This window comes from Mus caroli, unplaced genomic scaffold (assembly GCF_978045245.1).
Source record: "Mus caroli unplaced genomic scaffold, Mus_caroli_1 scaffold_3, whole genome shotgun sequence".
NCBI lineage: Eukaryota > Metazoa > Chordata > Mammalia > Rodentia > Muridae > Mus > Mus caroli.
The window spans coordinates 46,933,827-46,961,787 of NW_028227258.1; the positions used below are offsets into that span (position 1 = coordinate 46,933,827).

The 27,961-nt window shown below is 39.1% G+C and overlaps 1 pseudogene; it reads right to left on the reverse strand.

Moving 5' to 3' along the window:
* Window positions 1-20,218: 20,218 nt before the first annotated feature.
* Window positions 20,219-22,512, reverse strand: LOC110291907 (U3 small nucleolar RNA-associated protein 14 homolog B-like; annotated as a pseudogene).
* Between the last annotated feature and the right edge of the window lie 5,449 nt (window positions 22,513-27,961).

Consider the following 27,961-nt stretch of genomic DNA (forward strand, 5'->3'; position numbering starts at 1 on the left):
TGATATTTTTTTCTTATTTTATTTTATATTTTTAATTGAAAATAGATTTTTTTGTCATATAATATATTCTTATTATGGTCTCCCCTCCATCAACTCCCCTCTACTTCTCTACCCACCCAAATTAACATTCATTGTCTCTCATTATAAAACAAGCAAGTATTTAAAAATAATAATAAAATAAAAATATAAATTAAAACAAACAATCTAGAATAGGACAAAAACACAAACTGAAGGAAAAGAGAAAAAGAAAAGAGTATAAGACATATATACTGTCAAGAGGCATCCTAGGACAAGCTAAAAACAAGGAAGTTATCATCCTGAGGTGTTCACCTTGGTGTAACAATCTATGATGGAACTCCGATAGGCAAGGCCCAGAAGAAAAACATTTTAGGAAAGTTTCCTGCTATTAATAAGCCTTTTCTGTTATTATTAAGCATATATAACAATATTATATATACAATATAATATTAAGCATATATACAATATTGTAACAGTATTAGCCCATCCTTTTGAATAGATTTCTGCAGAACAATGAAGATGTCTTATAGTGATGCTATAGACAAATAGATGACTTCTCAAATTTTTTATATTGATCCTATAAGAATTCCTAAAATTATATCAGTATTTATTAAGCTTTTTTTTTTTATAGTGCAACTGCTATTAGGTCCTTTCTGATAGTCAAAACTGTAATGAGAACTCTGCCAGTCTCTAAGTGTCACCAGTTAACTGCTTCTGAGCTAGAAATCAGGCCTTCTACTTCTCAGAGCACATTTCAAAATGTTGTAATACCATTAATCAAAGGTAGTCGATAGGGAAACCGATGACTTATTATAGGTGCTAGGGCAGTAGATAAAATATTGACCAGGACTATCAATATAAAACTTCCCTAATAACTTCGTTATGATTTTTAATTCTACATCAATCTGTGGAGCTGTGATAGGTGATGAATGTTTAGCCAGATAATTACTCCTAATGGATATGTGTATGAACATTCTCTGTTGTAGACATTTTGTTAGATTTATGATTTGAATTTATGTGTAAACGTGTGATGAACTCTTTACCATGTGATTACACATTCTGAAAGATCTATAAGTTCTGAGGACAAAGAGAAGAGGAAACTTTCTCACACTCACCCTCTCTCCTTATTCCCTTTTTTTTTTTTTTGCATTCTTCTTATCCTGCTTTTCTTAGATTCCACTTATCCCATTTTTTGTAGACCCTTTATCCCTGTTTTACTTACAAGCCCTTTCCCCATTCCCTTAGAGAGGTTTCATAGGAAACATTTTACAACTTAGAACTAAACATTAAAATCAGTTTTCAAAGTGTCCCCTTTTCTTCCTGCAACTTCAACTAGCAGCCTGAAAGTTAGAGCCGCACACTTCCTGTGTAGATAGATCAAAGGCTACTTTACTTAATCTCCAGCTGTTTTATGATGACGTACTAAACAGTTTCTCACCTCAGTGTTGTTCAGAAGCCAGGTCAGCAACTGAGGCAAAGCAATTTAGACAGGAAAGTGTTTTATTATTAAACAGGAATCCTAACTATCTAGTACTAAGTCGTACTTCCCCAAGCCCCTGCAGATGTTCTTCCACCTCTACTGCCTCAAGGAGAACAAGAACAAGAAAGAAGACCCACTGGGGCTGATCCCCTGCAATATTCAGAGACCGAGACAAAGACACACACATTTGCAAATTTGGAAATCTTATAAAAACACAAAACTGAATAACATAATGTTTACAAAGAAACTGTAAGGTTATTTTAAAGAAAGCCATGGCAAAATATGAAGCAAATGACATCAAAATTGTCTTTGAATTCATTTGTTTAGCTCATCTATTATTATTTGGCATGGTGCATGCCCTTAGGAGTTATTTGTAAACCTGGTGAAACAGTGCAAGAAAACCCATTTTTCATTTGTGGGAAGTTATCAATTCAATGTAGCTTCTGGTTTAGAATTAAGATCTGGTTTCCAATTCCCCTTAAGCCTGGGACTCTGTCTGGCCCATGCATGTTCAGGTCCTGTTCATGCTGCCAGATTTATAAGTGTGTCAGTCCTTTAGTGACTTTCTAGAAATCCTTGTTTTCTTATTCTGTTGGCATTTACAGTCTTTGTGCTTCTTTTTTTTTTTTTAGGTATTTTCCTCATTTAAATTTCCAATGCTATCCAAAAAGTCCCCAATACACTCCCTCCCCCCACTCCTCTACCCACCCACTCCCACTTTTTGGCCCTGGCATTCCCCTGTACTGGGGCATATAAAGTTTGCAAGTCCAATGGATCTCTCTTTCCAGTGATGGCCGACTAGGCCATCTTTTGATACATATGCAGCTAGAGTCAAGAGCTCTGGGGTACTGGTTAGTTCATAATGTTGTTCCACCTATAGGGTTGCAGATCCCTTTAGCTCCTTGGGTACTTTCTCTAGCTCCTCCATTGGGGGCCCTGTGATCCATCCAATAGCTGACTGTGAGCATCCACTTCTGTGTTTGCTAGGCCCCGGCATTGTCTCACAAGAGACAGCTATATCTGGGTCCTTTCAGCAAAATCTTGTTAGTGTATGCAATGGTGTCAGCGTTTGGAAGCTGATTATGGGATGGATCCCTAGATATGGCAGTCTTTAGATGGTCCATCCTTTCTTCACAGCTCCAAACTTTATCCCTGTAACTCTTTCCATGGGTGTTCTGTTCCCAATTCTAAGAAGATGCAATGTGTCCACACTTTGGTCTTCGTTCTTCTTGAGTTTCATGGGTTTAACAAATTGTATCTTATATCTTGGGTATCCTAAGTTTTTGGGCTAATATCCACTTATCAGTGAGGACATATTGTGTGAGTTCCTTTGTGATAATGTTACCTCACTCAGGATGATGCCCTCCAGGTCCATCCATTTGCCTAGGAATTTCATCAATTCATTCCTTTTAATAGCTGAGTAGTACTCCATTGTGTAAATGTACCACATTTTCTGTATCCATTCCTCTGTTGAGGGGCATCTGGGTTCTTTCCAGCTTCTGGCTATTATTATTTTTTTCTTTTTACTTTTTTTTTTATTTTTAATATTTTTATTACATATTTTCCTCAATTACATTTCCAATGCTAACCCAAAAGTCCCACATAGCGCCCCCCACTTCCCTACCCACCCATTCCCATTCTTTTGGCCCTGGCATTCCCCTATATTGGGGCATATAAAGTTTGCAAGTCCAATGGGCCTCTCTTTCCAGTGATGGCCGACTAGGCCATCTTTCGATACATATGCAGCTAGAGACAAGAGCTCCGGGGTTCTGGTTAGTACATCATGTTGTTCCAACAATAGGGTTGCAGATCCCTTTAGCTCCTTGGGTACTTTCTCTAGCTTCTCCATTGGGAGCCCTGTGATACATCCAATAGCTGACTGTGAACATCCACTCCTGTGTTTGCTAGGCCCTGGCCTCGTCTCACAAGAGACAGCTATATTTGGGTCCTTTCAGCAAAATCTTGCTAGTGTATGCAATGGTGTCAGCGAATAGAAGCTGCTTATGGGATAGATCCCTGGATACGGCAGTCTCTAAATGGTCCATCCTTTCATCACAGCTACGAACTTTGTCTCTGTAACTCCTTCCCTGGGTGTTTTGTTCCCAATTCTAAGAAGGTGCACAGTGTCCACACTTTGGTCTTCATTCTTCCTGAGTTTCATGCGTTTATCAAATTGTATCTTATATCTTGGGTATCCTAAGTTTTGGGCTAATATCCAATTATCAGTGAATACATATTGTGTGAGTTCTTTTGTGATTGTGTTATTTCACTCAAGATGATGCCCTCCAGGTCCATCCATTTGGCTAGGAATTTCATAAATTCATTCTTTTTAATAGCTGAGTAGTACTCCATTGTGTAAATGTACCATAATTTCTGTATCCATTCCTCTGTTGAGGGACATCTGGGTTCTTTCCAGCTTCTGGCTATTATAAATAGGGCTGCTATGAACATAGTGGAGCATGTGTCCTTTTTACCGGTTGGGACATCTTCTGGATATATGCCCAGGAGAGGTATTGCTGGATCCTCCGGTAGTACTATGTCCAATTTTCTGAGGAACCACCAGACTGATTTCCAGAGTGGTTGTACAAGCTTGCAATCCCACCAACAATGGAGGAGTGTTCCTCTTTCTCCACATCGTCGCCAGCATCTGCTGTCACCCGAATTTTTGATCTTAGCCATTCTGACTGGTGTGAGGTGGAATCTCAGGGTTGTTTTGATTTGCATTTCCCTGATGATTAAGGATGTTGAACATTTTTTCAGGTGTTTCTCTGCCATTCGGTATTCCTCAGGTGAGAATTCTTTGTTCAGTTCTGAGCCCCATTTTTTAATGGGCTTATTTGACTTTCTGGAGTCCACCTTCTTGAGTTCTTTATATATATTGGATATTAGTCCCTTATCTGATTTAGGATAGGTGAAGATCCTTTCCCAATCTGTTGGTGGTTTTTTTGTCTTATTGATGGTGTCTTTAGCCTTGCAGAAGCTTTGTAGTTTCATGAGGTCCCACTTGTCAATTCTCGATCTTACAGCACAAGCCATTACTGTTCTATTCAGGAATTTTTCCCCTGTGCCCATATCTTCAAGGCTTTTCCCCACTTTCTCCTCTATAAGTTTCAGTGTCTCTGGTTTTATGTGAAGTTCCTTGATCCACTTAGACTTGACCTTAGTACAAGGAGATAGGAATGGATCGATTCGCATTCTTCTACATGTTAACAACCAGTTGTGCCAGCACCATTTGTTGAAAATGCTGTCTTTCTTCCACTGGATGTTTTTAGCTCCCTTGTCGAAGATCAAGTGACCGTAGGTGTGTGGGTTCATTTCTGGGTCTTCAATTCTATTCCATTGGTCTATTTGTCTGTCACTATACCAGTAGCATGCAGTTTTTATCACAATTGCTCTGTAGTAGAGCTTTAGGTCCGGCATGGTGATTCCACCAGAGGTTCTTTTATCCTTGAGAAGAGTTTTTGCTATCCTAGGTTTTTTGTTATTCCAGATGAATTTGCAGATTGCACTTTCTAATTCGTTGAAGAATTGAGTTGGAATTTTGATGGGGATTGCATTGAATCTGTAGATTGCTTTTGGCAAGATAGCCATTTTTACAATGTTGATCCTGCCAATCCATGAGCATGGGAGATCTTTCCATCTTCTGAGATCTTCTATAATTTCTTTCTTCAGAGACTTGAAGTTTTTATTATACAGATCTTTCACTTCCTTAGTTAGAGTCACGCCAAGATATTTTATATTATTTGTGACTATTGAGAAGGGTGTTGTTTCCCTAATTTCTTTCTCAGCCTGTTTATTCTTTGTGTAGAGAAAGGCCATTGATTTGTTTGACTTAATTTTATATCCAGCTACTTCACCGAAGCTGTTTATCAGGCTTAGGAGTTCTCTGGTGGAATTTTTAGGGTCACTTATATATACTATCATATCATCTGCAAAAAGTGATATTTTGACTTCATCTTTTCCAATTTTTATCCCTTTGATCTCCTTTTGTTGTCGAATTGCTCTGGCTAGGACTTCAAGTACAATGTTGAATAGGTATGGAGAAAGTGGACAGCCTTGTCTAGTCCCTGATTTTAGAGGGATTGCTTCAAGCTTCTCACCATTTACTTTGATGTTGGCTACTGGTTTGCTGTAGATTGCTTTTATCATGTTTAGGTATGGGCCTTGAATTCCTGATCTTTCCAAGACTTTTATCATGAATGGGTGTTGGATCTTGTCAAATGTTTTTTCCGCATCTAAAGAGATGACCATGTGGTTTTTGTCTTTGAGTTTGTTTATATACTGGATAACATTGATGGATTTCCGTATATTGAACCATCCCTGCATCCCTGGGATGAAACCTACTTGGTCAGGATGGATGATTGTTTTGATGTGTTCTTGGATTCGGTTAGCAAGAACTTTATTGAGGATTTTTGCATCAATATTCATAAGGGATATTGGTCTGAAGTTTTCTATCTTTGTTGGGTCTTTTTGTGGTTTAGGTATCAGAGTAATTGTGGCTTCATAGAATGAGTTGGGTAGAGTACCTTCTGTTTCTATTTTGTGGAATAGTTTGTGAAGAACTGGGATTAGATCTTCTTTGAAGGTCTGATAGAACTCTGCACTAAACCCATCTGGTCCTGGGCTTTTTTTAGTTGGGAGACTATTAATGACTGCTTCTATTTCTTTGGGGGATATAGGGCTGTTTAGATCATTAACCTGATCTTGATTCAACTTTGGTACCTGGTATCTGTCTAGGAACTTCTCCATTTCATCCAGGTTCTCCAGTTTTGTTGAGTATAGCCTTTGGTAGAAGGATCTAATGGTGTTTTGGATGTCTTCAGGATCTGTTGTTATGTCTCCTTTTTCATTTCTGATTTTGTTAATTAGGATGCTTTCCCTGTGCCCTCTAGTGAGTCTGGCTAAGGGTTTATCTATCTTGTTGATTTTCTCAAAGAACCAGCTCCTTGATTGGTTGATTCTTTGAATCGTTTTTCTTGTTTCCACTTGGTTGATTTCGCCCCTGAGTTTGATTATTTCCTGCTGTCTACTCCTCTTGGGTGAATTTGCTTCCTTTTGTTCTAGTGCTTTTAGGTGTGTTGTCAAGCTGCTAATGTGTGCTCTCTCTAGTTTCCTTTTGGAGGCACTCAGAGCTATGAGTTTTCCTCTTAGAAATGCTTTCATTGCGTCCCATAAGTTTGGGTATGTTGTGGCTTCATTTTCATTGAACTCTAAAAAGTCCTTAATTTCTTTCTTTATTCCTTCCTTGACCAAGGTATCATTGAGAAGAGTGTTGTTCAGTTTCCATGTGAGTGTTGGCTTTCTATTATGTTGTTATTGAAGATCAGCCTTAGTCCATGGTGATCTGATAGGATGCATGGGACAATTTCAATATTTTTGTATCTGTTGAGGCCTGCTTTGTGACCAATTATGTGGTCAATTTTGGAGAAGGTACCATGAGGTGCTGAGAAGAAGGTATATCCTTTTATTTTAGGATAGAATGTTCTGTAGATATCTGCCAGATCCATTTGATTCATAATTTCTCTTAGTTTCACTGTGTCCCTGTTTAGTTTCTGTTTCCATGATCTGTCCATTGGTGAAAGTGGTGTGTTGAAGTCTCCCACTATTATTGTATGAGGTGCAATGTGTGCTTTGTGATTTACTAAAGTTTCTTTAATGAATGTGGCTGCCTTTGTATTTGGAGCATAGATATTCAGGATTGATAGTTCCTCTTGGAGGATTTTACCTTTGATGAGTATGAAGTGTCCCTCCCTGTCTTTTTTAATGACTTTGGGTTGGAAGTCAATCTTCTCAGATATTAGAATGGCTACTCCAGCTTGTTTCTTCATGCCATTTGCTTGGAAAATTGTTTTCCATCCTTTTATTCTGAGGTAGTGTCTATCCTTTTCTCTGAGATGAGTTTCCTGTAAGCAGCAAAATGTTGGGTCTTGTTTGTGTAGCCAGTTTGTTAGTCTATGTCTTTTTATAGGGGAGTTGAGTCCATTGATATTAAGAGATATTAAGGAAAAGTAATTGTTGTTTCCTGTTATTTTTGTTGTTAAAGTTGGCATTTTGTTCTTGTGTCTGTCTTCTTTTAGGTTTGTTGAGGGATTACCTTCTTGTTGTTTCTAGGGCGTGGTTCCTGTCCTTGTATTGGTTTTTTTCTGTTATTATCCTTTGAAGGGCTGGATTCCTGGAGAGATAATGTGTGAATTTGGTTTTGTCGTGGAATACTTTGGTTTCTCCATCTATGTTAATTGAGAGTTTGGCTGGGTATAGTAGCCTGGGCTGGAATTTGTGTTCTTTTAGTGTCTGTATAACATCCGTCCAGGATCTTCTGGCTTTCATCGTCTCTGGTGAAAAATCTGGTGTAATTCTGATAGGCTTGCCTTTATATGTTACTTGGCCTTTTTCTCTTACTGCTTTTAGTATTCTATCTTTATTTAGAGCATTTGTTGTTCTGATTATTATGTGTTGGGAGGTATTTCTTTTCTGGTCCAGTCTATTTGGAGTTCTGTAGGCTTCTTGTATGTTCATGGGCATCTCTTTCTTTAGATTTGGGAAGTTTTCTTCTATAATTTTGTTGAAGATGTTTGCTGGTCCTTTGAGTTGAAAATCTTCATTCTCATCCACTCCTATTATTCGTAGGTTTGGTCTTCTCATTGTGTCCTGCATTTCTTGGATGTTTTGAGTTAGGATCTTTTTGCATTTTACATTTTCCTTGATTGTTGTGCTGATGTTCTCTATGGAATCTTCTGCACCTGAGATTCTCTCTTCCATCTCTTGTATTCTGTTGCTGATGCTCGTATCTATGGTTCCAGATTTCTTTCCTAGGGTTTCTATCTCCAGTGTTGCCTCATTTTGGGTTTTCTTTATTGTGTCTACTTCCCTTTTTAGGTCTAGTATGGTTTTGTTCATTTCCATCATCTGTTTGGATGTGTTTTCCTGTTTTTCTGTAAGGACTTCTACCTGTTTGATTATGTTATCCTGTTTTTCTTTAAGGATTTGTAACTCTTTAGCAGTGTTCTCCTGCAATTCTTTAAGGGATTTTTGTGCTACCTCTTTAGTGTCTTCTGCCTGTTTAGCATTGTTCTCCTGTATTTCTTTAAGTGTGTTATTAAAGTCCTTCTTGAAGTCCTCTACCATCATCAGGAGATATGCTTTTAGATCCGTGTCTAGCTTTTCCGGTGTGTTGGGGTGCCCTGGACTGGGCGACGTGGGAGTGCTGGATTCTGATGATGGTGAGTGGTCTTGGTTTCTGTTAGTAAGATTATTAGGTTTACCTTTCGCCATCTGGTAATCTCTGGGGTTAGTTGTTGTCGTTGTCACTGTTTAAAGATTGGAGCAGAAGCTGTGTTCCACTCACCAGCAGTCTCAAAATCCTGTGGCGGGGATCGTGGTTAGCTGGCGGTTGTCAGGCAACCCTGCGCTCCAGCTACCCCTGCACTGATCCGGCTGGATGAGGCCTGTGGCCCTACTCAGGCCGGTTTCTGCTTCCCTAACTAGTGCAGTCTCAGGTCCCGCGCGCAATTGGATTGGAGCAGAAGCTGTGTTCCACTCTCCAGAAGTCTTAAGATCCTGTGGCGGGTGTTGTGTGTAGCTGGCGAGTGTCAGCCGACCCTGCGCCCCAGCTGCCCTGGTGCTTTTCTGACCGGAAGAGGGTTGTGGCCCTATGTAGGCCGGATTTCTCTCTCCTCAACCAGAGCAGTCTCAGGTCCCGCGTGATTGGACTGGAGCAGAAGCTGTGTTCCACTCACCAGCAGTCCCAAAATCCTGCAGCGGGGGTCGTGGGTAGCTGGCGGGTGTCAGGCAACTCTGCGCTCCAGCTACCCCGGCGCTATTCCGGTTGGATGAGGCCTGTGGCCCTACTCAGGCCGGTTTCTGCTTCCCTAACTAATGCAGTCTCACATCCCGCGCGCAATTGGATTGGATCAGAAGCTGTGTTCCACTCACCAGAAGTCTTAAGATCCTGTGGTGGGTGTTGTGGGTAGCTGGCGAGTGTCAGCCGACCCTGCGCCCCAGTTGCCCCGGTGCTTTTCTGACCGGATGAGGCTTGTGGCCCTATTGCTTCTGGCTATTATAAATAAGGCTGCTATGAACATAATGGAGCATGTGTCCTTCTTACTGGTTGGAACATCTTCTGGATATATGCCCAGGAGAGGTATTGCTGGATCCTCTGGTAGTATTATGTCCAATTTTCTTATAGAGGAGAAAGTAGGGAAAAGCCTCAAAGATATGGGTACAGGGGAAAAATTCCTGAATAGAACAGCAATGGCTTGTGCTGTAAGATCGAGAATCGATAAATGGGACCTCATAAAGTTGCAAAGCTTCTGCAAGGCAAAAGACACTGTCAATAAGACAAAAAGACCACCAACAGATTGGGAAAGGATCTTTATCTATCCTAAATCAGATAGGGGACTAATATCCAATATATATAAAGAACTCAAGAAGGTGGACTCAAGAAAATCAAATAACCCCATTAAAAATGGGGCTCAGAACTGAACAACGAATTCTCACCTGAGGAATACCGAATGGCAGAGAAGCACCTGAAAAAATGTTCAACATCCTTAATCATCAGGGAAATGCAAATCAAAACAACCCTGAGATTCCACCTCACACCAGTCAGAATGGCTAAGATCAAATTCAGGTGATAGCAGATGCTGGCGAGGATGTGGAGAAAGGGGAACACTCCTTCATTGTTGGTGGGATTGCAAGCTTGTACAACCACTCTGGAAATCAGTTTGGTGGTCTTTGTGTTTCTTATTCTGTGTAGTTTGCTCAGCCTTGACTGGAAGGGTTTAATGAAGATATCTTATTTAGAATTGGGTGTTCCAAGGTCTCTCACTCTCTGCTCATTGTCCAGATGTGGGTTTCTGTATTTGTTTCTACCTGGTATAGGATGTCTTACTACAATCCATACATACAGACACTAAATATTATTTTTCATTTCACATACAAGGAACTGCATAATGTATAGGTTTAGTAACTGGTCTGAAACTGTGCATTATTAATTATGATTAATTATGGTTAATTGAGGCAAGTTGATTCAATAACATGTACCATTTATCAGTCCTCAGAAATCTATAATATGCTCAGTGGATATACCATAAATATACCTCAGAGTATACCTATATTGTACAGTACATCTATAGGGTCAAAGGTGACATGGTTGAGGAACTCATAAGATGTATATAGGAGCTGAGAGTGGTGAAAACTACAAATAATGATCCTATTAGGCACAAATAAATAAATATGCTTGTGGGGCAGTGGACGATGGAAGAAAGCCTGGTAAGGTTGAGTTAGGGCTTGAAGCCACAGAGACCCAGAAGGGATGGTAGGAGCTTTGCCTGCTCCCAAATCCAGGCCCCTGTCACATAGCCACACCACCTCATAGAGAGAATTGTCACTACCAGTCACATAGGGGCTATGTCCACAGTCCCTCCTCATGTAGATGAGGCATCTCAATCCAAGATAATAGAAAGCACTTATTACAAGACCCATCCCACCCCCAAACTGTATATAATATTCTATGCAGAAGGAATAAAGGTGTGTGAGAATTATTCCATCATCTGAGAGCATCTGTCACGAGACTCATAATACTGCCAGGGAGAGCTGTAAGACAGTAACACAGCTCTCTCAAAGCTTTTGCCACCTGAAGTTCCCATTCACTCCACTCATTTACTAGCCAGCCCTCAGCTTGGCTCAGCTCACCACAGCCAGTGCAGCCAGTGTCTTGAGGCAACAAGGGCTCCCAGGGCAGCAGCATCATAGCAGGAGATAGCAGTAGTGGCAGCAGCAGTAGAGACAGCAGGAGGCACTCCCCCCCCAACCCCCATGCCCGCCATTCCCTGCCTCCACCTCCCTGTTCATGCTCTTTCTTCTTCCCTTGAACTCTCCTACCAGGCCAGACCAGAGATCTCTGTGGATAGCCTCTTGGTCACACACAGGCACACACACACTTAACAAAAACAAACAAACAAACAAACAAACAAACAAACAAACAAAAAAGATTTCAGACAGAGAAACCCTGAGACAATATGGGAACTAATATCAACCAGATTCAGTGGGTTGGAAACAAATCAAGGGGCAGACAGGAGGACCAGGTGTATATTTAAGTAAGTTAACACATCTCCTGAGAACCATGAGACATCTTTGCAGCATCTGAAGAGCTGGAAGAAGATCATGGGTTTTGTTGTTGTCCTTTCTGTTTTAGTTTTCCCCAGCAGTTTATAAGTTACTGACAGAGTGGGTAGTATCTAGAAATAAAATAGGAGGCAGCCAATAATTCAGTGTTACTTTCTTGTTTGATGAACTTGAATCTATGGCACATGCCATTTAAGAGAAAAAGTATTTATTTATTTTTAGCCAACTAGAGTTGAGCCTAAATAATCAGTGTATCAGAGAGACTTAGTTGGTTTCCAAAAATCTAGAATAATGTTCTTTCCTTTGCCTTTAGCAGAATAAGAGGAAGCCATGAAATGCACAATGCTGAGATGATGAAAATCCTTGCTCCGTGCTCTCTTAAGTATATATAATTGTAGGTCATTCTGAAATCCTGTGCTCCCTATTATAGCTTCATTTTTTGAGCAAACATTTGAGCTCTGACTTCCACAGACATCTCTGATATTACTTATTTTGCTGGATATACTTCCTGTTCTCAATTCCCCTCCTTTTCCCTAAGGGAGGAAGTAGTGAAATCTGAAAGGCCACCTAAGTTGGCAGAAAAAAAAATGGTACTCCAATATTTAACAATGAAGATAAATCTTTGGAAAGGCTACATGGAAACATATTTATCAAATTTAACAGGAGGTAAATATTTAAGCATTCTTTCTTTCATTTTAGTATGATGCAGTGATGTTACGTTTTATTTCATTTTCTTTCCAATAACTGTTTCACCCTGAGAGCAGTGTTCTCTCTCTGAGGGCCAGACACTGACATTTCTGTGGACTTAATCTATATGTTCGAGGACACACCAAAGGTTAAGTAAATTCCATTTTTAATGCCATGATCACTAAATTGGAAATGTTAGCAGATTTAAGTTTTGACAACTCTGGCCCTTCATCTTGAATAAAGATTCCATATTGTAAAATATCAGATGCTGCAAGCTATAAATGGGCTTTTCTTTCTTTCTTTTTCAGATTTTCTTGTTACTTAATGGTGTAGTCACTCACTGCCTGTGGACTCTATCCAGTCTTCCAGGCAACAGTCATGCTGCACTGCTAGCTCTCTCTCTCTCTCTCTCTCTCTCTCTCTCTCTCTCTCTCTCTCTCTTTCATTAATTAATTTACTTGTTCACTTTGCACTCCATTGCAGCCCCCACTCCTCCCAGTCCTTCCAACACACAGCACCACCTCAATTCCTTCCACCTCCCTTTGGTACCAATCCACCCTGGCAAATCAAGTCGGTGTAGGACTAGGCACATCTTTTCCCACTAAGGCCTAAGAAGTCATCCTAGTTAAGGAAACAGATTCCACAGACAGGCAACAGAGTTTAAAATATCCACAGGTTATTTTTATTATTATTAATTTTTGTCACATGCATACATGTATATGCTTGTACATATTGTTCCTAATCTCAAAATTAAACATGCAGTAAGTTAGCTAAACTGCTCTACTTTTTAAAGATATAGTTAGGACAATCTATTTGAATTTTACAACTTACCTTAGCAATCAAGTTTACTTCTGTGATCTTTTTGTCCTATCAGAGCCAAGTTGTTGTCTACAGTTAGTGAGTCTTATGCTTTCTTTTCTGCTGAATGGTTGTGTAAGGGCAGAAAAATGAAAGCAAACGTAATCAAAAAGTAAAAGCACTCACTACAATTGAGCATCAGTGACAAGTCCAGAGTACATCCGATGAACAGAAAATGCTGTTTTGCTGTTAACATCTGGATATTTCTATTTATAGAAAGATGCCACAAGTTAAACACAGAAGACTATGGCACATGAATCCAATAAAATTTGGAATGTATAGCTGCCTGCAATATAAGAGGATTTTTACCCAATATATTTGCCAAAAATCCATATCAAGAGTAAATTGTTCTGTATAGTTGACAATCAAATTCTTCATAACCGGTATTCTTGCATAAATTAATAGAATCCCTGAAGTGTTCTGTATGTTTCAAAGTCAATACTGCTGAAGCTTAAAATTTACATGTGATAAGCAGGATGATATTTCTTAATAATGACCTAAATAAAAGGAAATTATGTGAAGATTTTGAATTAAATGCTTCCATGCTGAGTGGCTCAGCTTAAATTATTCTTGTCTCTAGATGGCATGATTCCCATTGTCCATATTTCTCTACAGGTTGAAGAAAGTACCAAACACATCTAAAAATATTCTTGGTTTCCCTACAGTGAATGACTGCAATTGTTTGCTGTAAAGATTGTACCGGATAACATGCCTCACTGAGATAGCTGTCATAACTCATGGGCTCAGAGTAAGTTGAAGAGCCCTCCCTCCTTGGAACATTTTACCCATCCAGAAGAAAATCCACAATTCCTCTTTCATTTCTAAACACTTTCACAGAATTTAGTGCATTATATCCTCAATATTCCTTCTGTCCCCTGACTAACAAACATAAGGACCTAACACACACTTTATTGCACAAATATGTATGCCATACTAATGAGGAAACAGACCATATGTATGATGTGTGGTCTGTTTAACATATAATTTTACTCCAATCTTTGTCTCTGTTTCTCCTCCCATGGGTATTTTGATCCCCCTTCTAAGAAGGACTGAAGTATCACTGTCCACCTGAGTATGCATCCCATACATAATCACCAAACCCATACACTATTGTAGATGCCAACAAGTGCTTACTGAGAGGAACCTAATACAGCTGTCACCTGAGAAACTCTGCCAGTGCCTGACAAATACAGAAGTAGATGCTCACAGCCTTGGACAGAGCACAGGGTCCCCAATAAAAGAGCTAGAGAAAGTACCCAAAGAGTTGAAGGGGTTTGCAGCCCCACAGGAGGAACAACAATATGAAACAACCAGTACCCCCAGAGCTCCCAGGGACTAAACCACCAACCAAAGAGTACACATGGAGGAACCCTTGACTCCAGCTGCATATGTAGCACAGGATAGACTTGTGGGACATCAGTGAGAGGAGAATCCCTCAGTCTTGTGAAGGTTCAATGCCCCAGTTTAGGGGAAGGCCAGGACAGGGAAGAGGGAATGGGTGGGTTAGTGAGCAGGGGGAGAGGAATGGGATGGGATATTTTGGGAGGAAATGAGGAAAGGGGATAAAATTTGAAATGTAAATAAAGAAAATATCTAATAAAAATCAAAACAATATAATTTTACGTTGACCGTCATGACTAAAATGGAAGGTAAACCATGAAAGATAAATTATGTTAAAATTTTGTTTTATTTGATATTATCTTTTTTTTTACTTCGTTGCATATCTGCTTCTTTAAAATTTTTTTGATATTTTCTTCATTTATATTTCAAATGATATCCCAAAAGTCCCCTATACCCTCCCCTCCCCTGTTCCCCAACCCACATACTCCCACTTCCTGGCCCTGACATTCCCCTGCAACCAGGGCATGCTGGGTGATCTAAGATATTTAACAGTTATATAAAAATTTGTATTTAACAGCTATTATCTGTCAATTATGGAAGTAGATAGCAGAGATATTGGTATGAAAGCCAATATACTTCCCCTTAAGGAAATTATAATTGAATAAAAGAAACTTGCTATCAGAAATTTTCAAATTATTGAAAATGAATTTAATGTATATATTATTTATCTTTATTAAATAACACTGATATATAGAAAACAATATATGACTCTGGTAACGTTCAAAGAACCAGAACTACAATTATGTTAATAACTTTTATTTTATTTATTTATTTATTTATCTATCTATTTATTTATTTATTTTTATTTATTTTTGGAAAGCAAGTTTACAATTTTTTTCCCTTTGGAAAACATATTTTATTTTTATTTTATTTTTTTTAGATATTTTCTTCATTTACATTTCAAATGCTATTCCAAAAGTCCCCTATACCCTCCCCCTGCCCTGCTCCACTCAGTGGATACTCATTCTCACTTCTTGGCCCTGCTTTCCCCTGTACGGGGGTATATAAAGTTTGCTAGACCAAGGGGCCGCTCTTCCCAATGATGGCCAACTAGGCCATCTTCTGCTACATATGCAGCTAGAGACATGATGAATTTATGAAATTCTTGGTCAAATATATGTATCTGGAGGATATCATCCTGAGTGAGGTAACCCAAACACAAAAGAAGTCATTTGATATGCACTCACTGATAAGTGGATATTAGCCCAGAAACCTAGAATACCCAAGATACAACTTCCAACACACAAGAAAATCAAGAGGAAGATCAACTTGTGGCTACTTCATTCCTCCCTAGAATAGGGAACAAAATATCCATGGAAGGAGTTGCAGAGACAAAGTTTGGAGCTAAGACGAAAGGATGGACCATCTAGAGACTGCCCCACCTGGGAGTCTATCCCATAATCAGCTACCAAATGCAGACACTATTGCAAATGCCAGCAAGATTTTGCTAAAAGGACCCTGATATAGCTGTCTCCTGTGAGGCTTTGCCAGTGCCTGGCAAATACAGAAGTGAATGCTCACAGTCATCTATAGGATGGAACACAAGGGCCCCAATATAGGAGCTAGAGAATGTACCCAAGAGCTGAATGGGTCTGCAACGCTATAGGTGGAACAAGTTTACATTTTTTTATTAAGAGCACTCAATTTTTTCATAGCCATTATCTAAAGCTTCACTTCTAGGAATCTTTAATAAGTCATTTGTAACAGGCATTCAGAAGGAAATAGGCAAATACATAGTAACTGGGAAATATCAAACACACTGTGACACATATATTCATTAGATTATTATATGGCAACTACAAATAGTTCAAACATCTGTTAACACTGTAATTGCTTGCGACATATTAACAAGTAAAATAGGCTGAATACTGAGTATACACAATATAGTCATTTGTTAGAAAACAAACAAAAATATCAGCAGTGGCTGTATTTTGGATGCAAAATTAGTACTGATTTCTAAATTGTCAGCTTTATGTTCTTACATATTTTCTACTTTTCATAGAGAACATATAGTGCTATAATCAAGGAAACTCTTAAGGAAATTTGAACAAATTATTTCCACACATTCAGACAGGAACCAATTTTATATACTAAAAGTCACAAACCATTGAGCCAGTGTATTAATTTTTTAAAACCAAACTAAGCAGAACCTGGAGAATCCAAACAGTAACATGAACTATATCTGTTCTAAACATACAACCTGAAATGTGGCTCATGATGATCCCAGCATTTAAGAGGTAGAGAGTCTATGGGATGCATCCCCAGGTGGGGCAGTCTCTGGATGGTCCTTCCTTCAGTCTCTGCCCCGAACTTTGTCTCTGTCACTCCTTCCATGGGTATTTTGTTTCCCCTTCTAAGAAGGATTGAAGTATTAACTGTTTGGTATTCCTTCTTGAGTTTCATGTGTTTTACAAATTGTATCTTGGGTATTCTGAGCTTTTGGGCTAAAGCTTATCAGTGAGTGCATGTCATGTGTGTTCTTTTGTGATTGGGTTACCTCACTCAAGATGATATCCTCTCCAGAACCATCCATTTGTCTAAGAATTTCATAAATTCATTGTTTTTAATAGCTGCATAGTACTCCATTGTGTAAATGTGCCACATTTTCTGTATCCATTCCTCTGTTGAAGGACATCTGGGTTCTTTCCAGCTTCTGGCTATTATAAATAAGGCTGCTATGAACATAGTGGAGCATGTGTCCTTATTAGAAGTTGGAGCATCTTCTGGGTATATGCCCAGGAGTGGTATTGATGGATCTTCCAGTAGTACTATGTCCAATTTTCTGAGAAACCACCAAACTGATTTCCAGAGTAGTTGTACCAGCACCATACCCAGCAACTATTGCAGATGCCAATGAGATTTTGCTGACAGGAACCTGATATAGCTTTCTCCCGAGAGGCTCTGCCAGTGCCTGGCAAGTACCGAAGTAGATGTTCACAGTCATCCATTGGACAGAGCACAGGGTCCCTGATGAATGAGCTAGAGAAAGTACCCAAGGAGCTGAAGGGGTTCAAATCCTCATAGGAGGAACAACAAATGAACTAACCTGTACCCTCAGAGCTCCATGGGACTAAACCATCAATCAAAGAAAACACATTATGGGGCTTGTGTCTCTATCTGCATATATAGGAGAGGATGGCCTAGATGGTCATCAATGGGAGGAGAGGCTTTGTGAAGGTTCTATGTCCCAGTATAGGGGAATGCCAGGACCAGGAATGGGAGTGGATGGGTTGGAAAGCAAAGGGAGGGGGGAGAAGATAGGGGATTTTTTTGGAGAGGAAACAAGGAAAAAAGATAATATTTGAAATATAAATAAAATATCTAATTAAAAAAGAAGAGATTTACAATAAAATAATTATATTAGGGGAGGGGGGGAAGAGGTAGAGAGTCAAGTGAATCTGTGAGCTCCAGGCCAGCCTGCCTATACAAGTTCCAGGACACTCAGGCTTATACAGAGAAACCTTGTCATAAGAAAGGAAGGCAGGCAGGGAGGGAGAAGGTGAGAGAGGGAGGGAAGGGAAGAGAAGGGAAGGGAAGGGAAGGGAAGGGGAAGGGGAAGAGGGTGGATGGATGGATGGATGGATGGATGGATGGATGGATGGGTGGGGCCAGGGGCTTTGGGAGGGGGCTGAAGCAGAAGAGTAGCTACAAGTTCAAGTACAGTCTAGTCTACATAGCAAGTTCAGGCAAGCCAGGGCTACACTGTGGGACCTTGCTCAAAACAAATAAACCTTAAAGCAGGCATGATGGGACAGGTAGGCCGACTTTGAGATTGTGAGTTTGAAGACAGTCTGGAGAACTTTAAAACAAAACAAAACCAACTCTATAGAATTATAAATTTTATGTAGTCTGACTAAAAAAGTTTAGATTACTAAATATATTAAAATAAATTATAATTGGGCATAATAGTTAAGTTTTTATGGGTATTTTGTTTAAAAATAACATTGGTAAATTCTAATATTCCTAACCCTATAATGCAAACCACGAGAAGAAAAATGTTAACTCTTTTCATGTCTTGTAGTAATAAAACTAACCTTTTTTTGTGGTGATTGAGAGCAAAACAACAAACTGACTTGAGACACTGCTGGTCCATTGGCAGAGCACAGTCTGCAAATTTCCTAATTTTCCCACCCACGTTCATAAAATAAAATCACTTTCCTCCCTCATTCTCCATGGAACTCTTGCCAGGTGATTATTCTTCTTCCTGTCATCCAGCTCTTCTGTCCATACTCACCCTAATTTCTATAGCTGACATTTTCAACTATTACCCCCATTAATACAAAAATCCTGGATGGACGCTGCCAGCATGGCACTCGCTCCTTTAACACAAATGCCACAACAATCTCCTATCTTAGTTCCTCTACTTTGCCTAAGAGAAAAGAATAATTCTAAATTTCTCTGCAAAGCATTTAAGGCCCTCCATAACTGATTTCTTGGTACTCTCCATTCTATGTCACATTTTGTGCTTCCTTTTTTTCCACTTCTTCCCTTGGGATGTCCAGGGACTGCTGGACATCATGAGGGGAAGGAAGGATGGAGCGGAGCCAAATTCCACAGTATGCCAAGCAGGGAAGGATGTACTGAAGCCCAGTTCTGCAGTCTGATTTTTCCTTTACACACGAGGCAGAAAAGGATAAAGCAAAGTCCACAGCAGGATCCAGGTCTGGCAGTGAATGCTGGGGGAAGGGCTTCTCTGAAGATTTCAGTGTTGCAACTTATAGAAAACAGCTTTCTTATCTTAGACAGTAGTCAATCAAACAGCTTGTGTGCATATACTTTATTCAGGGTGAATCAAGGGCTATATATATATTGATCCTGGAGAGTGGGAAGGGGTTCTTCTTAAGGTGAAGTTTCATAAGCTGAAGTTTAAGGTTCAGGGGATACCTTGTTTGCATGGAAAGACATTCCTAGAAATTAAATCTGTAATTTCCTCCAGAAAATTCCTCCATGACCTTCCTCAGGTAGAAGATTGGGATCAGATTCCCCATATCAGGTGGAGAAGAGGAAATCCACTATGAAAAGGGAATCTTCCATTTTGCACTAACAAAGCTCTGGAAAGCTATCCGGGCATGGCAGACTTAGTAGTGCTGTGTAACACTTTATTCTTAAATTCTATTCGCATCTATCTTCATTGTCTGTCTTCTTCAAGTCTCTAAATTTGTTCACTCTGCCTGTTAACTCTTTGTAGAATCCATTTGGGCTTCTTTTTTTTTTTTTTTTTTTTTTGCCAAGTTCTCATTCTGTGGCCTCAATTAAATGACCCTCAGCCTCTCAGAATGCTGAATTACATATATGAGACACTATATCAGGATCTATTATCTTAATATCTAAACTAATTATTTTGCTGCCCATGCTTCCTCTGCCCAATCCCAGCCTGAACTTCTTGGTCCATTCATCCCACTCTAAGCCTAGGATAGGTACTTATATAAGTATTCTACATTTTTCCCATAAATGAATCATTTCTAAATTTATCAAGTATCTCAAAATGGAATAGAAGCTCTTTACTAGATAAAAATGTCTTATTTCTACAATATGGCTTACATACACAATGTTCTGTCAATTTAAGAAATGACCTTGAAGCACCATGATACAACCAAGAGAAACACTAGAGGTTCCTAGTCCCAGAACAAAAGATGCTACTGCACTGGCAGCTCAATATACAGAGTTTTTCTTCAGCTGTTTTTGATGCTTTCTGGAGAGGCACTTCTGATTGCTCTATAAGATAGAGAGATCAGATCTTGTGGAAGAGTGATTCCCTACACTTTCTGCTTTTATGGGCATAATGATATGGCCTAGTTTGGTGCCAACCTTGGGAACTGTCAGCTTTTGGAAGGCCCTCGGTGTTCTGGATAGTCCTTTTAAATTGCTGGTGGTGGGCAAATGGGTGTAGAACCACTTGCACCCGATTAGCAGCTGCAGGGATGTTGCTCTTCTCATTGATAATCACATATGGTAAATTCTTGTCTTTTCTTGCAGAGCTTTCAGGATCTTTAATAAGAAAACAGCACCTTTTCTTAGCGCTGGGCTTCAGGCCCATACCAACCAACTCTCCCCATCCAGGCAATGACAGGTCTAAGTCCTTTGGATTATTTGCCTCTGTAGCTTCCCTTTTCTCTTTTAAGAACTCTATTATGACATCATTCCCAGCAAAAGCTTCCTTTATTAGCTGCTTGTGATCTGTCTCCACTTCATCTTCCTACTCCTGTAGTGTGGGCACTGCCAAAGACTTCACAGGAGGTGGTGTAATTAGGAGGGTCGGTAGATCTGCCATTTGTTCCTTCTTTTTCTTTCCTCCAATGGCATCTGAAACTACCTGGAAGGGGTTCATCTCTTTCCACTCCCCTTTCAACAAAAGTCAGGAAAGCCCTGTTTTGGATAATGTCTCTCTTTGCCCAACTCTCCTTGTTGTTCCACAACATGTGCTCTCTCTATCCTTTGAAGCACCACGAGCTTCCCTAAGGGAAGATCCTCTCTCTGGATATGGAGAGCAGTTTCCACTGAACTCACTTTTTGACTCTCAGATTGATGGCTTTCCTTGTTAAGTTTCTGTATTCTCGACTCAGATAATAAAGCTGCTGGCTATTAGAGTCTTTTATTTCTTGGTCACCCATTGGCTTAGCATTGTTGGGATCAACTCTTTTTTTCTTTCAACATAAGTTCTCTGCCACTGGTCCTTCATCTCCCTCACTCTCAGAAGACACATGGGCCACCAATTCAGGTATCTGTTCAGGGTCTGTCTTGATCTCATTCCCTTGTGCATTGCTACTGTAACTGCTAAGCATACAGGGATTTATACCATCTGCAATTCATCTGTAGGTCATCCATTCCATTGGAGACAGGGACTCTTCCTGATTCTGTGCAATCATACTCTTCCTCACTCTCTGAAACTACCCAGAGTTTTAGTGTCAGTTCTCTGCTCTTAGCTACTTGTTCTTGCATAGCTTTTCAAGCCTCCAGGTCATATTTAGCCATAATTGCCCTTGACTTTGCCCATTTCCCATTGCTGTGGTGCTTAAAGCTCACATGTTCTGTCATTCTGGCCTTCACGTGTTACCCAGTTCTTGCAATGCAGCATTCAGGCAGTCCTGCCACAACTGTTCAACCTCTTTTAAGAGTTCCTTGGTCTTTCCTTTCTTTAGAACTCTGTGATACTTTTGCTCTTGATTTTCTTCTCTCTTCAAGCTCTTGCATCATAATAGGACTGCTCTGAAGCTCTGCTTGGTGTATCTTGGCTTATTCCAGGCTCATGGTTTTGACAGAGGCTGTTTCCATAGGAGTCAATAAAGGGTCTGTTACTGGTTGCTTGTTCTTATGAAGGAGGTTAAAAGCTTCTTGTTTTCCAATCAGTGAATTACATTTTCAATGGTAGCAACAGTTGGTAGCTCATTCTCTATGGAAAAGCAAAAACCAAAAAACAACTGCTCTGCTTGTTGGTTCTTCAGAAAGACAAGATCCCACTTGGAGAGCATTTGTGAGGTTTTGCTTCCCTGAAGATTCAGTCAGCCTCTTTGTTGTTAAGGGGTGTGGTCAGAGTCTTTGACTTGACTCTATGCAGTTGTTTATTCACAGCAGCCAACTAAGATAATGCTGTAGCAGACCCAATCAATTCGGAGAGGACCCATCTTTCACTTGACCCTTCAGAAGTGACATTGAACTCTGACAGCATTGGACTAGCCTCAGATCACTATGCCAACTTCCATTTATTTTTTCTACCAAGGGAGCTGACTGCTTACAGGAGCTTTTGACAGTTTTGTTCTCCATCACTGTCCTTCTCATCTTTACTGGTACTCAATGGGTAGTCTGGCAAATCCACTAGCTCTTCCTGCTGGCTCAAAGCCAGAAGGTCGGCCTCATCCCTGGCTGTGTTCATGGTACCAGCCTGCTTCCTCTCACAGGGCTTGTAAGCTCTCGAAGAAACATCTGTTTTCACTCATCTTTGGCTTCATCTATTTACTAAACTCTGTCTCTAAGATTTTTTTCTAAGAATCGTATTTATTGAGATGTCAAGTTTTACATACACGGATGGTAATCCACTCAGCAACCCCAAGTTGGTGATATGCCACTCAGGAGGGTAAGGCAGATGGATCTCAAGTTTAAGGCCAACCTCACAGCAAGTTCAAAGCTGGCTTTGAGTAAACAGCAAGACCAGAGCCGCTCCCTCCCAATGCCACCCCCTCAGGACCCTGATGCAGCTGCTGGGGCTGCCCTGTGAGACAAGGACGACTGCTGTCAGCTCAGTCTCCCTCTCTGCCTCTGCGACCACAATGGGCAGCGACATCTGGGCACTGTCAGCATCTTATATGACTAACTTAACACAGGGGCAATATATGTGAATCTGCTAACCAGTATCCCCAGAGCTCATGTCTCTAGCTGCATATGTAGCAGAAGATGGCTTAGTCGGCCATCATTGGGAAGAGAGGCCCCTTGGTCTTGCAAACTTTATGTGCCCCCCAGTTCAGGGGAATACCAGGGCCAAGAAGTGGGAGTGGGTAGGTGAGAGAGTAGGGTGGGGGAGGGTATAGGGGACTTTCGGAATAGTATTTGAAATGTAAATGAAGAAAATATCTAATAAAAAATTAAAAAAGGAATAACTTCTTTATGAATGACAGCCAGATATTTATGTGGGGGAAAAAGAGAGAGAGAGAGAGGCAGAAACAAAACCAGGGGAGGACTGAAGCATTAAGAATATTTGAAGAGAAATGGAATGTAATAAAAGTGTATGAGCACTCAACATCTTCCTAAACATGCATGCACACCTATGTTCTCTATTGCTCTTTACATAACAACAAGAAGGTGGCTCACTCAGCAGCCCATCAGCTGCTGAATGAGTGATGAATGTGCTTAGAAATCAATATAACCAAGGAAGAGAAAGACCTATATGATAAAACTCATAAAACTAGAGAAATTGAAGACCCCAAGAAGAGCTTCCTGTTTTAACAGAGAATTGTCTTCTTGTTTTCAATGATCAATCACTAGCCTGTGATACTGATTTAAAGACCGTGGGTCCTTCAGATGGTAAACATCCCCTGATTAAGATAGTTTAATAGAGAAAATTCTGAAATTTTGTTCTATTTTCTGGTCCTCACTGTGTGGAATGAAGCCCTTCAGACTGTAGCAACAATAAACCTTTTTTTCCACTAAATTGCTACTATTAAAACAAACAAACAAACAAAAAAAGACTGTTGCCATAGCAACAGTAAAGTAAGGATTTTGATTTCTCATGTCCATGGATCAGTACATTGTGAGGTCAGTGAACTTATTAAAGCAACTTGCGGATTTAATGAAATACCTAAAAGGTTCAGTGGTATTCCCACAGGGCTAAAATGAATGACTTTGTAATTAATATGGAGTCACAACATGGTACAGATAGTAACAATTGTTGGCAAAAGAGAAATAGTGGAAGCAGTAAGTAACTTTATTATACAATTCCCACTACAAAACACAATTTACTCCAGATGTTGTTTTCTAAATGACACTTAACTTGATAATTTGTTTCTTGACTTAGCTGAAATAAATTATAAATTACTTCTTGGAATGTAGACTTTCTATCCACTCCAATTCCATCCATTTAACAGCACTAATCACATTTTAATATAATATTAAGATTTGAGCTCTATTAGGTTAGTCAGTTTGATTCTGTTTATTTTCTTTCATTTTTGGTTTTTATTTCCATTGTTTTGAGAGGGGGGAGGTCCTACTATGTATCGTTTGGCTGGCCTGCAACTCATTATGTAGACTATGCTGGGCTTTGTACTCACACAGACTTGAGCCACTGGGTCTCCCAAAATTTAAACATTTACTTATTTGTCTACTGTTCTAAAAATGAATATAATTCAGAACTTGAAGGATTATATAAATTAAATATATTTATTGAATAAATTAATAGCATGTTTTAAACTTTGATTTAAAAGTATTAAGTAGGCATATATTTGGACAAGTCATACTATAGTAATTCACAATTTAATGAATGTTATTTTAAACAAACTATGATTGGTTGTTGATAATTTACAATGCCTTGATTGATTTCCTTATATAGTTCAATCAATTTGATTCCAACAAGAGAGCACATCTGTTGTAATTAGTGTTGTAATCTGGTTCAATTTTTAGTGAGGCAATAAAAAGAAAATAGATCTTCTAATTTTGTCAAATGCTTTAGGGTTTTAAAATTATCTGTTATTGCTCAGGAAATGTTAATTAACGAGTGCTAATTTTTGAGAGATAGGTAGTTCAGTGGTTGTTATGAGGTACATCAGAAGTTGTAAATTTCTATGTAAAAATTAAACAGAAAAATTAATGCATGTGAAAAATCAAGTTTTCTAAAAGGGAAAAATAAAATTAGAGTGGAGATGGTTTATTTAAAAGGTGCATTTAGTTTTCATATTGTCTCATTGTGATGCATTTGTTAAAAATAAAATCAGCTGCATTGTCAATATTAATTAGAATATTACAGAAGAACTCCCTTTGAATCAGAATAAGATTTAATGAGCGAAAGATTTGAACAATGTATGAATGCTTATCATTTTTCATAAAAAATAGGAAATAGATAAATATAAAAATAATATAAAGATGTTAAGTGAGGATATGTTTGGCTGACATTTTTCTGATTAATCTTTTAACAACCAATCATGATATTAATAAGAGCAGCTGAAAAAACAACTGTGTCATCCAGTTTACCACTATAAGAAATATATGTGTTGATCAGCTTATACAGTAAATAGAATGAGAAGCTCTTGGCTTCAGAAGGTCTAATCTGTGAGTCATTAGCACTATTGCTTTTCTGTGTCAGATAGACACACAATGTGATGTTAGATAGACATCACAATGGGGACCACAGACAGAGTAAACCAGCACACCTCGTGGGGAGAAATGGAAGAAAATAAAGGTAAGGAGTCTGGGAATCCAGAGCTTCCTTTAAGGCATGGTCATAGTGACTTGAACAAGTGCTCCACCTCTTGAATATTTTACATCACCCAATTTTACCAAACCAGACCCAATGCTTGACACAAAGCCCTTTGCAGACCTTATAGATCTGAATTATTGCTAGGACCCAAATAGTAATTACTATAGTCAACTTATGACAACTGAAAGGAGAATTATTCTTCTGAAGAATAAGGCCAGTAATTGATTTTTCAATATTACATGAGTCAGCCTTGAAGTCATATCATATACATATGAGCTACACCAAATAGATTTAGCAGTTCTTCCAGAGATAGATTAGATAGATATAGATATAGATATAGATGATATAGATGATATAGATGATATAGATGATATAGATGATATAGATGATATAGATATAGATGATATAGATATAGATATAGACATATAGAATGAATGTTGTATTGTTGTATTATATATGTGTGAGACTGTATGTGTGTGTTTCTGTATATAATCATAATCATTAAATAAAAGGAAAGTTGAACTTGAAAAAGAATGAGGGGATCTATGGAAAGTATTGGACGGAGAAGATAGAAGGCAGGGATGATGCAATTATATTTTACTTTAAATAAATAATGCTTGAAAATAAATAAATAAACAGACAAATAGATAAGGTTAATTGTAATAAGAACAGGAGAGACAGGAGAGAGACCCAGAGAATCAGAAAGAATGGAAATCTGCAGCTGCTTGGGGTGGGGATATAGGAGGAATCTCTAGGATGTCCCAGAGACTTGAGATGGGGTAGGCTTACAGGAGTCGATGCTGGTGACTTCAGCCATGATGCCTAACAGTGGGGACATGAAACATGAAAAGACTACCTCCTATACTCAGGCAGGAGCCTCAGTGGAGGGATAAGAACACAAACAAACCCACAAAAGTATCAACCTAAAATTTGTCCCGTCTAAAGGAAATACAGGACAAAGACAGAGAAAAGACTGAAGTAATGACCAACTAATAACCAGCCCAACTAGACATCTAGTTCATAGGTAAGCACTAATCCCTGACACTATTTACTCTGTTATGCTTGCAGACAGGAGCCTATCATAACTGTCCTCTGAGATGCTCTACCCAGCAGCTGACTGAAACGTGCAGAGACACATGGCCAAATATTAAAGTTCAGGGAGTCTTGTGGAAGAGTTGGGGAAAGGATTGAGAAACCTGGAGGGGATAGGAACACCACAGGAAGATGAATAGAGTCAACTAACCTGGATTCTTGAACACTCCCAGAGACTAAACCACCAAAGAACACACATGGGCCAAATGGAGGCCCTTGGCACTATGTAGTAGACGCTCAGCTCAGTCTCCATGTGGACCCCCTAACAACTGGTGTGGAGGTTCTCTCTTAAGCCTGACTGTGGTATCCATTCCTCAACTGTGCTCCCTTCTCTGGCCTCAGTGGAAAAAAATGTGTCTAATTTGACAGGGATGTGATGCTCCAGGGTGGGGGAATACCTGGTGGGGGGCAGCCTCTCAGAGGAGAAGAGGGGATGGGAGGGGGCACTGGGAGGGAGCAGCATTTGGGATGTAAATAAATAAATAAATAAATAAATAAATAAATAAATAACTATTTGCATGAAGAACAGTACAATGAAATTAAAAACATTTAAAGTAATGTATTTATTTAATTGGCTTATTTAAGCAACATATTTGATATCTGTTATTACATACCTATGAAACTGTGAAAATTGAGAGTTACGGGAAAATACACAATTTATTATTTCCAATGGTTAAAATTACCTCTGAATACCTGTTACTGATGAAACAATGAAAGCTTCATTAGACATCATTTTTTTTAAATCTTAGAATAGTAACTAAAAGAGAGCCATGTTGCTTGATATTATATTGCTTGATGATTCCATATTACAAAGGGCCTAGAGGTAAAATGTCTCACCTGATACTTGAAGCAGCTTTTGGAGGTAGAAAGAATGTGATCATCATTATTTAAGTAGATTTGAACAGCCAAAGGGGAAGTGACCTATGCTATGACATTAGAATGCTTATTTGTACTTCAGGGATAAAGAGCTGAGAGTTGTATCCAGCATGACAGAAAAAAAAAGTGCAGAGTAAAGCACATTACCACTGTGAAAGCACTGGACAAATGTAACAAGATGATGATGAATTAAGATAGCCATAAATCTATATAATAAACTAGATTTATTATTATCATTTTATAATTATGAATGTATTTCTGTAATTATCTTGGCAATATCTGACTGAGAGCATGGATCGTCTTAGTCTGTGTTGTTCAAGATGTATTGTTCACTCATGAACTTAGGGATCTGGCCATGCAAACACTATTTATATCAGTACATTAGAAATTTTCAAAAAGTTATAGACATGTAACCTGGATGTGTGTTTAGCTGAAATTAATTTTGAATGCTTGAAGGAAGCTAACATGTAAAAAGAAGATTATATATCTGCAGAATAAGATGCAAGCCAGGAACAAAAGCCTGAGGA